Genomic DNA, 11946 nt, shown 5'->3' with positions numbered 1-11946 from the left:
GTGCAAAACACAGCAAGCTAATGGTTCTAAAAAAAAAAAAAAAAGAGAGAGAGAGATCAAGAGATCACATTAGGCCCTCTGAGATCAGTGATGGAAATTAAACTCTTCACTTGAGCCTCCTTAATTCATTTGAACTATAACAGAATTATTAAATATTCATGTGATTTGGGTAAAATTTAATTTAGCCAGTGAAAATGCTTAACTCACAAGTGGTGAATTCTGGGCTCAGGTCTGTCCAGTCCGGTTTAACACAGGACGAGCTAATTTAATGCCGCTGAAGTTACCGAGAATTTCCTCTGAGACCTACGTTTATTTGTAGTTTGTCAAGTCTGTTTTTTACTCTCAGCCACACGTCCTTCTGACAGCATATCATGATGCTTGAGTTCGTTCTAGACTGAAAGCAGTTCCTCACTGGGGCTTTAAAGTCCATGCTTCTGGTGCCAGGTAGGTCAACGTGATTAACCTACGTGAAATGTGGCCAGTACCTCTTTTTTTGACTTCTTGTTACCGTAGCTAGACCACAGCCTGTCTGCTGTGAGTTTGCCTCTCTGGTGATCTAGAAAGCTTTTATTCATCAGTAACCGGTTCATGCAGTGCCATATTTTGTGGTTTCAAGACCTGTTCCAGATCTTGCCAGAGCAACCAAAACTTACCTCGTCCATGCAGAGCAGGAGGACTATTTTTTTAAAATGTCAAACTCCAAATGCATCTGCTTGATTTGCCAAGTAGCCGTCACACTTTCAAAGAAGGAGGACGTCTTTTCAGTAAAGCTGCTTTGAGGCAATGCTGGATGTGAAAAGTGCCATACAGATAAATGTTTTTGTTGTTGTTATCTGAATAAGGTTAGTGTGATTTTTCACACTATATTGGCTGAATATCAATATATGCCACTGAAGTGCATTTAAAAAAAGTTTCCAAGATTGAAGGATGAGGCCAGCCTTTTCTTTCAGGTAGATCATGATGACCTGTCCACTGGAAAAAGTAGATCTCAAAAACGATGTCACAATTTATGAGCACGTCTGATCTAGGAGTTCTTCAAAAAACTACAATCCAGCACCACTAAGATCACAGTTACACATTTAAACAGCATTAATTAAGTCTGAGAGGAGATGAGACCCATGAGCAGAAAGCGTTCTGCGTTCTCCACTTCAATAAGAGTGAATCCATCATAACTGATGTGATTTTCATGGGCAGTGAAGCTCCAACAGCTCAGAGCGTTCGTTGTTGGTTCCACAGCAATGGATGATCTCCACAATCACACTGAAAGAGCCGTGAGTACAGAAACACCCGACACGCTCAATCCAGTATGGGATGAGTTGGACTGTGGTGTTGATGTTGTCCGTACAGCTGGAGGAGGTTCAGACTGAGACCTTGCACAATTACATAATAAACTTTATGCTCATTTAAACCGGTTACAGTTCACTGCATTGAACTGTGTGTATAGTAAAATTAATATTGTTGAAATTGTATCAATCTACGTGAATCACCCTGTACATTTAACCACTATCCTACACCACTATGATCACTTTTAAACAGCATTCATTGAGGCAGACAGCAGGTTATGGCCAACTCACACCCTGCAGGACATATTTAGAACTGATTAGATCATTTCTAATTACAAATGTTTACCAGCTTGTTTACTTTAGGGGAGAACTGCAGTTGGGTTTCCTGTGGAATCCACCTTGTAACTTTGCCCAACACCATCCCACCACTTACTTACCTATAAAACCACATGCAGGATGAAATCTCTCTCATTTCCACCTCTGCTCAGACTGATCATCATCTCCTGGAGCTGAAGCTGCAGCCATGATCGTCCATCCTCGTTCTCTCCTCCTGGGTCTGCTGGTCATCCTCTACCTTCCGTCCGGTGCAGTGGGACAGAGTAAGTTGAAGTTCACGTTTGAGTTTCTGTCTCCTTCATAGCACAAACTGTCATCTCTGTCTGTTTATTATAACTGGAACTATTACATGTTGAACTGGTCTTTAATTTGCTGTTCCGACTCGATCAGATTATAAACATACGGCACAAGTTTATTATGTGGTGTGTGGATGAACTGATAGACTGTAGCACTGCAGCTTCATTCACAGTGTTAATAAGAAGAGTGAAGTTAGAGACGATCAGACCTGCTGTAGCACCATTACACTCACTAACACTGTCATCTACAGTTCACTACAGCACCTCCTCACTCTTTACTACAGCACCTCCTCACTCTTCACTACAGCACCTCATCACTCTTCACTACAGCACCTCTTCACTCTTCACTACAGCCCCTCCTCACTCTTCACTACATCAACTCTTCACTCTTTACTACAGCACCTCCTCACTCTTCACTACAGCACCTCATCACTCTTTACTACAGCACCTCCTCACTCTTCACTACAGCACCTCTTCACTCTTCACTACATCACCTCCTCACTCTACTACAGCACCTCCTTACTCTTCACTACATCAACTCTTCACTCTTTACTACAGCACCTCCTCACTCTTCACTACAGCACCTCATCCCTCTTCACTACAGCACCTCTTCACTCTTCACTACAGCACCTCCTCACTCTTCACTACATCAACTCTTCACTCTTTACTACAGCACCTCCTCACTCTTCACTACAGCACCTCTTCACTCTTCACTACAGCACCTCTTCACTCTTCACTACATCACCTCCTCACTCTACTACAGCACGTCCTTACTCTTCACTACATCAACTCTTCACTCTTTACTACAGCACCTCCTCACTCTTCACTACAGCACCTCATCACTCTTCACTACAGCACCTCTTCACTCTTCACTACAGCACCTCCTCACTCTTCACTACATCAACTCTTCACTCTTTACTACAGCACCTCCTCACTCTTCACTACAGCACCTCTTCACTCTTCACTACAGCACCTCTTCACTCTTTACTACAGCACCTATTCACTCTTCACTACATCACAACTTCACTATTTACTACAGCACCTCTTCACTCTTTACTACAGCACAACTTCACTCTTCACTACATTCTGCTTCATTTTATTATTTATATTTTTTTCTCACACAGATGGAAATGCACCAACGGAATGCTGTTTCAGTTTCTATACCAGACCAATCCCTGTAGCTGACATTAGTCAGTACGAAGAAACAAGACGTGACTGTCCAAGAGCTGGAGTGATGTAAGTTCTCACCCCCGTCCTTTATTCCTTTATTAATATTGGAATAAGACAAACTTTAATACAGTTACTTTAAGCTGCTGTTCTCTATTCACTCTTACTGTTGTCACTTTGACCCACTGCAAACTTTAACACTACAAACCTTTCCTGATATTATACATATTAATCAGATACATTTTATATGATTATCTATCAGCTCTATTAGACTAACACACTGATGCTCATCTTTCCTTCACTGCAGTTTTACCACCAAGAAGGGTCCTGTGTGTGCGGACCCCGGCGTTAGGTGGGTGAAGCGAGCCAAGGACAAAATCGATCATCGATTTGGGGAAGGTTCAAACTCAACTCAGCCGAGTGTTTAAATCTTCTCTCTATTAATGGGAAACTAACTCCTTTTAATATTCCAGCTCTTTATTACTACAGCAGTGTACTCGTCTCTGATTGGGTGAAGGAATAAAGCTTTTCTGTTTTTTATTAAGTTATCTTTGAACATTAAGTACAGACTGGAGGAATGTGGTGTAGATCAGAATATAATACATGAATCGAATGTATTCAGTGTTTTACATCAACACGATTTCCTTTCACACTTTAAACGTACAGAAAACATTTACAGATATTTGTATTGGAGTCTGTAATCTGTGGCTGTACAAATGTAATAATGTTTATATAATGATTCAAATATTATAAACTCTACATCAACTTTTATCTTTAGATATTTTGGGATTGAGGGTTTATTAATGAAGTCCTATACTGTAATTCTCTATTTAGACTAATGTAATCAAGTTATTTACCTTCAGATCTGAATATCATTTTTAATGATGCAGCATTTCTGATGTTCATTTTATCAGAATTTCATTCTTGATGTTCTACAGACTTTCAGTTACTTTAGGATCTGCATTCATCACGTTCATCAATGTTCATCATTCTGGACGCGTCTAACTTTTCTACATTTTTATTTGCAGCTTCTATTTGATGATTCGGAGTCTAAAATTGTGAAATCAATCAATTTTCTTGATGATTATGTGAAAGTTTCTGGTTTGTCACTTTTTTCTGTAATAAATTATCAAATATGTTAAATTTGTTGCACGTTGCTTTGTGTTTTCACACAGTAGCTTAATAATCATATTTCAAATTTCAAAGCTCTGTACATCTACAACAATAGATAATTTCTGCTGTTCTCAATTCTGTTAATAGTTAAACAATGGTTTTAGAGACCATTGTCAGTAATTTAACATTTCTCATGTGGTTACCATGGAAATGAGAAGTGATAATGGAACAAAAGCTGCAGTGACAGAACTGCCCATCACTGTATTAATACACCACGATCTGAGATCAATGTGACTGAGCATCATCACTAAACACAGCACTATTTGAGAAAAGCCAGTTTATCATATTTACTCAATAGTACTATATGGTAGCTGTTCAGCTGGGTTGGCAGGTCTAAAGCTAGCAGTTCATTTGGATGGTGCACTTTAAACTGTTTGTACTTAATTAACTTGCTTTTAACTTAAAAAACAGCTGTTAACTTCACCTCAATTTCCCCTGCATCTAAACCTGGCCCTAATGGTCACTCGAACCTTACTTCCAAAATTCTAACTAACCCCGAGTTTCACCCCCCTGTTCGTTAACAATGTGAACATCTCTAGATAACTTACTGTAGGCTTTTGTGTCAACAACACAAGCAAAGCAAGCTAGGTATAGTGTGCTAACTGAACTATTTCTCTTGTCAGAGCTAAAATTAAAAACATGTATTGTCTTCTCCACATGCACTGCTTATGTCTACATGCTTGACTTGATCTTTGTGGGGGAACTTTTGGCTAATTTACATCCTTCAGCGAGATAATGACAGACTTATTCTCTGTGGGACAATGATGACAACGTTCTCTCCCCCTCTTGTGAGCTCCACCTCCATGGGGTCAGTGGACTATTTTAGAAATTTTGCACTCACTTTGATCCCACCCGAATAAATCTACATTCCCACTAATATTTAGCCCAAAATTCCTCATGGTTTTCCCCAGATGTTCTAACAGGGGCAGTCGTGGGCTGGAGGTTAGGGAACCAACCCTTGTGACCAGAAGGTCGCCAGTTCGACCCCTTCAGCTGATGGCCCATGAGCAAAGCATCTAACTCCCAGTTGCTCCCCAGGCGCCGTGTATAGGGCTGCTCACTGCTCCAGGCAAGTGTGCTCACTGCCCCCTAGTGTGTGTGTTCATTAGTGTGCATGTATGTGGGTGTTTCACTGCACGGATGGGTTAAATGTGGAGGTCTAATTCCACAGTGTGCAAAACACAGCAAGCTAATGGTTCTAAAAAAAAAAAAAGAGAGAGATCAAGAGATCACATTAGGCCCTCTGAGATCAGTGATGGAAATTAAACTCTTCACTTGAGCCTCCTTAATTCATTTGAACTATAACAGAATTATTAAATATTCATGTGATTTGGGTAAAATTTTATTTAGCCAGTGAAAATGCTCAACTCACAAGTGGTGAATTCTGGGCTCAGGTCTGTCCAGTCCGGTTTAACACAGGACGAGCTAATTTAATGCCGCTGAAGTTACAGAGAATTTCCTCTGAGACCTACGTTTATTTGTAGTTTGTCAAGTCTGTTTTTTACTCTCAGCCACACGTCCTTCTGACAGCATATCATGATGCTTGAGTTCGTTCTAGACTGAAAGCAGTTCCTCACTGGGGCTTTAAAGTCCATGCTTCTGGTGCCAGGCAGGTCAACGTGATTAACCTACGTGAAATGTGGCCAGTACCTCTTTTTTTTTTTTTGAACCAAGTTTATTTATTAGTTTTTAATTACAAATACGTTAATACAATTGTAACAATGGCTGAAGCTTCCAAGAACCCCCACCCCTACCCTTTCCCTTAGAAAATATAACCTAAGAGACAAATATAAATAAATAAATAACAAATATAACAAAAATAACTTATACATTTAAAATAAACAACTAATAAATAAAATACATAAATATGCCTAGTATCTGTGTGCATGGCATTTGTGCCTTACCAATAAAATTTAACAATTCCAGCAGAACATACTTGTTTATACCTATAGTTACATTAATGTTTATCTACAATCACACCAATACTATACACACACGAACAGAGAGACAAAACACACAAAATAATGAAAATAATAATGACATAATAAACAATGATAAAATGATAGGGGCTAAAACCAGTATATTTTAGTACCTTTCCTATAATCTAACAGTACAGGAGGGAAGACGCCCCTAAGGCACCGTAAAGTTCTCCCAACAATTTGTTTCCAAAATTCCTAGTAACATAACCTGATCATACTACTGGAGCTTAAAACTTCCAGAACTCAGAGACTCAACATGACTAAGGAAAGATTGCCATATCAATAAAAATCTCTCTGTTGACCCCTTAACTGTATACCTGATTTTTTCCAACTGAATGAAATACACCATGTCCCTTATCCACTGCGCAAACGTTGGGGGGTTACAGTCTTTCCATTTAACCAAAATTTGTCTTCTAGCTACTAATGTGGCAAAAGATAAAAGGCTTAATTTTTTATTGTTTAAAATAAGATTTTGTGTTACCACACCAAATAAGGCAAGGGGGGCTGATAATTCTAGTTGCTTATCAATTACAATGGAAAGCATATCAAATATTGATTGCCAGAAACTTAAAAGTTTAGGGCAATCCCAGAGCATGTGAATCAGAGTGGCTTGGTTCTGCTTACAACGGTCACACTTTGTATCAATATTGGGTTTAATATGAGACAACTTAACTTTGGTCCAGTGCAGTCGATGAAAGATTTTAAATTGCATAACTTTATGTCTCATACATATCGAGGATGAATGTATCCCCTTCATCATCCTTGACCAAATGGACTCTGTAATTTCGATAGTTAGATCTTTCTCCCATTGACCCTTAAGGGGATTAAGACTTGTCATGCTTTCTGTCATTAATAAAGAATATATGTCCCCTATCCTACCCTTCTTGGATAAAGTAATGTCCTTAATTGAATCTAGAAGTGTATCTTGGGGCTGTGCGGGGAATTGACTTATATTCGAAGATACAAAGCTACGGACCTGTAAATATCTGAAAAAATTTGTCCTGGAAATATTGAATGTCTGAACAATCTGTTCGAAAGATGCGAATGAATCATTCATGAACATATCTTTAAATGAACGGATCCCATGATTAAACCAAATACTGTATGCAGCATCAATCTGGCATGGCAGAAAAACATGATTCTTTACAATGGGGGCGAGCACTGAGAACTTATTAATCTTAAAAGACTTACTGAATTGTTTCCAAATTTTTAATGAGTGAATAACCACTGGGTTTGAAGTATATTTTGTCACAGGCTCTGAACATGGCAAACTAGAATACAATAAGGCACACAGTGAAGTGTTCTCACAGGATCCTCTTTCCAGTTTTAGCCAATCAGGTGCAGAAACTGTTTCACTTTGTTCCATCCAATACGAAATCATTTTGATATTTGCTGCCCAATAATAAAGCTGAATATTTGGCAGTCCCATTCCACCCTGCTCACAAGGTCTCTGTAATATAGAGGTACGTATACGTGGGTTCTTTTTATTCCAAATAAAAGAGGAGATCTTTTTATCTAGGGAAATGAACAAAGTTTTTGTTAAAAAAAACTGGTATGCACTGAAACATATAGAGAAATTTAGGCAATACGCTCATCTTTATTGCATTTATTCTGCCTGCTAAAGACAGGGGTAGTAAATCCCAGCGATCAAGATCTTCCTTAAGAAAGGATAACAGAGGGGGAAAGTTTGCTGAAAAAAGTTCTTTAAATTTGTGAGTGACCCAAACACCAAGGTATTTTATTTTTTCCATACACACTTTAAATGGCAGAGTGTAAACAAATGAGGACTCTCTTGCTGCTAAGTTTATGGGCATCAACTCACTTTTTTGTGTGTTTACTCTATATCCTGAGATTTTGCCAAAGTCAGATAGGATATTAAGCACTACAGGAAGAGATGTGGAAGCGTCAGACAAATAAAGTATCATGTCATCTGCATATAAAGAGACTTTGTGTTCCCCTTCTGCCCTCGCAATACCCTTAATGTCTTTATTAGTACGTAAAGCTATGGCTAACGGTTCAATTACGATCGCAAAAAGAAGGGGGGACAATGGTGACCCCTGCCTCGTCCCTCGCGATAGTGCAAAATAGGGTGATATATTGTTATTAGTCTGGACTGCTGCCATTGGCGATTTGTAAAGGATCTTTATCCATGATATAATATTTGGCCCGAATCCAAATGCTTCAAGAGTGTAAAATAAATAATCCCACTCCACCCGATCAAAAGCCTTCTCTGCATCTAGAGATATGACCACTTCTGGTTTGTCAAGTGGAGAGGGATTATAAATTATATTATACAATTGCCTAATGTTGAAGGTGGAATATCGATTTTTTATGAAACCTGTCTGATCTGGTGAAATTATTATCGGGAGAACAGTTTCAAGGCGACGGGCAATCATTTTTGCAAATATTTTATTATCTACATTAAGAAGGGAAATAGGACGATAAGAGCCACACTCCTGTTTGTCTTTGCCTTTTTTGTGAATAAGTGATATAGTAGCTTGTCGCATTGTTTCAGGCATTAAACCAACGGATAGAGAGTCATTATACACAGCAGTTAAGAGAGGGGCCAGCTGATTAGAGAATTTCTTAAAGAATTCTGCTGAGTACCCATCTGGGCCAGGGGATTTACCCCCTTGCATACTTCTAATGGCGTCCTCGATTTCTCTTATTGTAAACGGAGACTCCAGCTCTGCCTTTGTTGAAAGATCTATGCGAGGAACTTCTATACCTTGAAAAAATGAATTAATTAGGTGTTCATCCTTTAATGACTCAGATGTGTATAGGTTACAGTAATACCTCATAAAACGAGAATTTATTGCAGAGTGATCTATACAGACTGACCCAGACTCGTCCTTAATCTCTGAGATAATATGACTTGCTGCTTTCCTACGAAGCTGATGTGCCAGAAGCTTCCCCGTTTTATCACCATGCTCATAGTATGTATGGCAGGATCTAACCAACTGATACTCTGCTTTTTGTGTAGTTAATAAATTTAATTCTTTTTGAAGTATTAAGCGCTGTTTAATGCCATCCTCAGAAGAGGATGTTGCTAGTTGTAAATCAAGGTCCCCAATTTGTTTAATCAATTCATTAATACGCTTATTCCTCACTTTTCGTGACTGTGCACTGTAGGAAATAATCTGACCTCTTAAATATGCTTTAAGTGCTTCCCAAACCGTCAATGATGACATATTGGGTGTTTGGTTTATCTCTAGAAAAAAATCAATCTGTGATGTAATAAAATCTAAAAAAAATTTATCTGAAAGTAGGAGTGGGTTAAGCCGCCATGGTCTATAAACAGGTATCATAACTGATAAATTAATTTTCAATCTAAGAGGAGCATGATCAGATATTACAATCGAATGATAATCACATTCCTGAACTGAAGGAAGCAAACTCTTATCCATTAAAATGTGATCAATATGTGAAAATATTTTATGAACAGCCGAATAAAAGGAGTACTTGCGAGCACTGGGATTAAGGACACGCCAAACATCAACAATACCATAGGTGTCAAGAAGTAGTTTAATTGTAAGGGCAGCTTTAGAAGTGTGTACGTTTTTATCAGAACTACGGTCTAATCTGGGTGACAGCACACAATTCATGTCTCCACCCATAATCAAATGGTGTTCATTCAAATCAGGTAATCGAGTAAACAGATTCGTGAAAAATGCAGCATCATCCCAGTTAGGGGCATAAACACTGACTAAAACAACTGGCATGTCATATATTTTGCCTGTAACAATGACATATCGGCCCTTAGAATCTCCGTCAATCTGGGAAGCAGTAAAAGGCAGATGTTTACTGATTAAAATTGCCACACCTCTTGATTTAAACTGAAATTTTGAATGATAGACTTCACCCACCCATCTAGTATGTAAACGCGTATGATTGGACATATTTAAATGTGTTTCCTGGAGGAACGCAATGTCCACCTTTAACTGATGTAGATGTGCTAAAACCCTCTTACGTTTCACAGGCTGATTCATCCCTTTAATATTCCAGCTTACAAATGAAATTGGGCATACCGTCTTCCCTCCTACCTTTACATTCTGTGCCATGATTCGAAATAATACACGTCACTTCTTAACCCCTTATCATTGTAGAAATAATAAAAAAAAAAAAAACAGTACATAAAATATAATATAAAATATAGAAAAAAATACGTATAAACACTGAAACCCTCATAAGCCCATCACTTCCTTCTTACCCATCCTAACAGGGTCGAACCCTCCCCCCACTATATGGTATCCACACAGTGTGCTTGTACTAGGGAAACTATTAAGCCAGAAGCTAAACTCTCCAAAACATATGAACTCTTTAGACGTATATCTCAAGTCAAAGATGGGGTTACTTCGTCTCATGAAATATTAACAAACTTTTTCCAAACTATTACAGTTTATAACTTAACTCTGAAGGATTACTACTTTTGCAAATGTTTCAAACCAACAACAAGCCATGCCCAACACCAAAATATACATTACACATATCACACACACCTCCTAATTTTTAACAATCATATTATTACTAACACCGCTCTCATCCCAAACTTACCCCAGCTCGAAAGGTCAAGCAATCAAAATAGGCTGGTTAGGAACCATGTCCCGTTAATTAAAGTAGACACCTTCAGGCTCTGCATCCCCTTTACATAAGAGGAAACTCCGAACGTGCGGCGGTTGGTTATTTTATAATATCTTGTGCGATGTACTTCTGGGCATCAACTGGCGATGTGAAATTCTTCTCCACTCCTTTGTAAGTGATGCGAAGCCTAGCCGGATGAAGTATGCCAAAACGAAGTCCCTCGATGCCACGCAACTGCTGTCTGATGTCATTGAAGGCTGCTCGCGCCCGGGCGACTTTCGCTGTATAATCCGGATACACTGAGATGGTCAAGTCGTTCACAGCCACACGTTTCCTTTCTCTGGCAAGTCGCAAGATGTTAGAGCAATCATGAAAATAGTGAAGACGGGCCACTATGGCTCTAGGGGTTGCTCCTTGCTTCGGGGGTGGCTGTAAGGTGCGGTGTGCTCTATCCAGTAGAGGGGCCTTTTCTAGCTGAAAGGCGTCCTTCAAGAGTGCAGAGACTGCCGACACGCTGCAGCTGCCTACGCCCTCTGGTACCCCTATTATCCGAATGTTATTACGTCTGGACCTTCCTTCCAGATCCTCACATTTGTCCTCTAAGGCCGCCACCTGGTTTGAAAGTTGTTGTACAGTGCGCTGTAATGCCACAACGTCATCTGAACATCCAGAAAGCCCCCTTTCCATCTGCTCCATGGTGTTTTCCATCGCTTCGACATCCTTCCTTATATCAGTCTTAAAGTTAGAAATTTCCGTTTTGGCATCTTGCATCTCCTGTTTAATAGCAGAAATTTCGCTTTCAAACACCACTCGGATCTCATCCTTGAAAATGCTCGCAAAATCCGCTCGCAACGCTGCCACTAACTCGTCTTTGAAGGCCATGATTTGAGAAGGGCTTACCGCCGTCACAGGTGTTTGAGCGGGGTTATCAGACTCACCCGAGACCCTTGGGGGTGACGGCGCGTTAGCTTTAACAGGCCCAGTCGAAGAAGTGGCCACAGCACGCCCTTTAGTGGTCCTGCTGGCCATGATTTGCCTTCCCTTTCGTAAAGTATGCAAGTTGGATATAAAGTGAAGAGACTTGTAATCTGTATTACGCCTAAATATCACTTAAATGACAAAGTTCTGGAG

At 39.5% G+C, this 11946-nt stretch overlaps 1 long non-coding RNA gene across 1 annotated transcript; it reads left to right on the top strand.

Moving 5' to 3' along the window:
- Window positions 1–3060: 3060 nt before the first annotated feature.
- Window positions 3061–3622, top strand: LOC108416805. The gene is made up of 2 exons (XR_001857261.2): window positions 3061–3151; window positions 3390–3622. It is a non-coding gene; the product is annotated as an uncharacterized LOC108416805 (long non-coding RNA).
- Window positions 3623–11946: the final 8324 nt, after the last annotated feature.

This window comes from Pygocentrus nattereri, chromosome 2 (assembly GCF_015220715.1).
Source record: "Pygocentrus nattereri isolate fPygNat1 chromosome 2, fPygNat1.pri, whole genome shotgun sequence".
NCBI lineage: Eukaryota > Metazoa > Chordata > Actinopteri > Characiformes > Serrasalmidae > Pygocentrus > Pygocentrus nattereri.
This window is presented reverse-complemented; position numbering and strand designations above follow the sequence as displayed.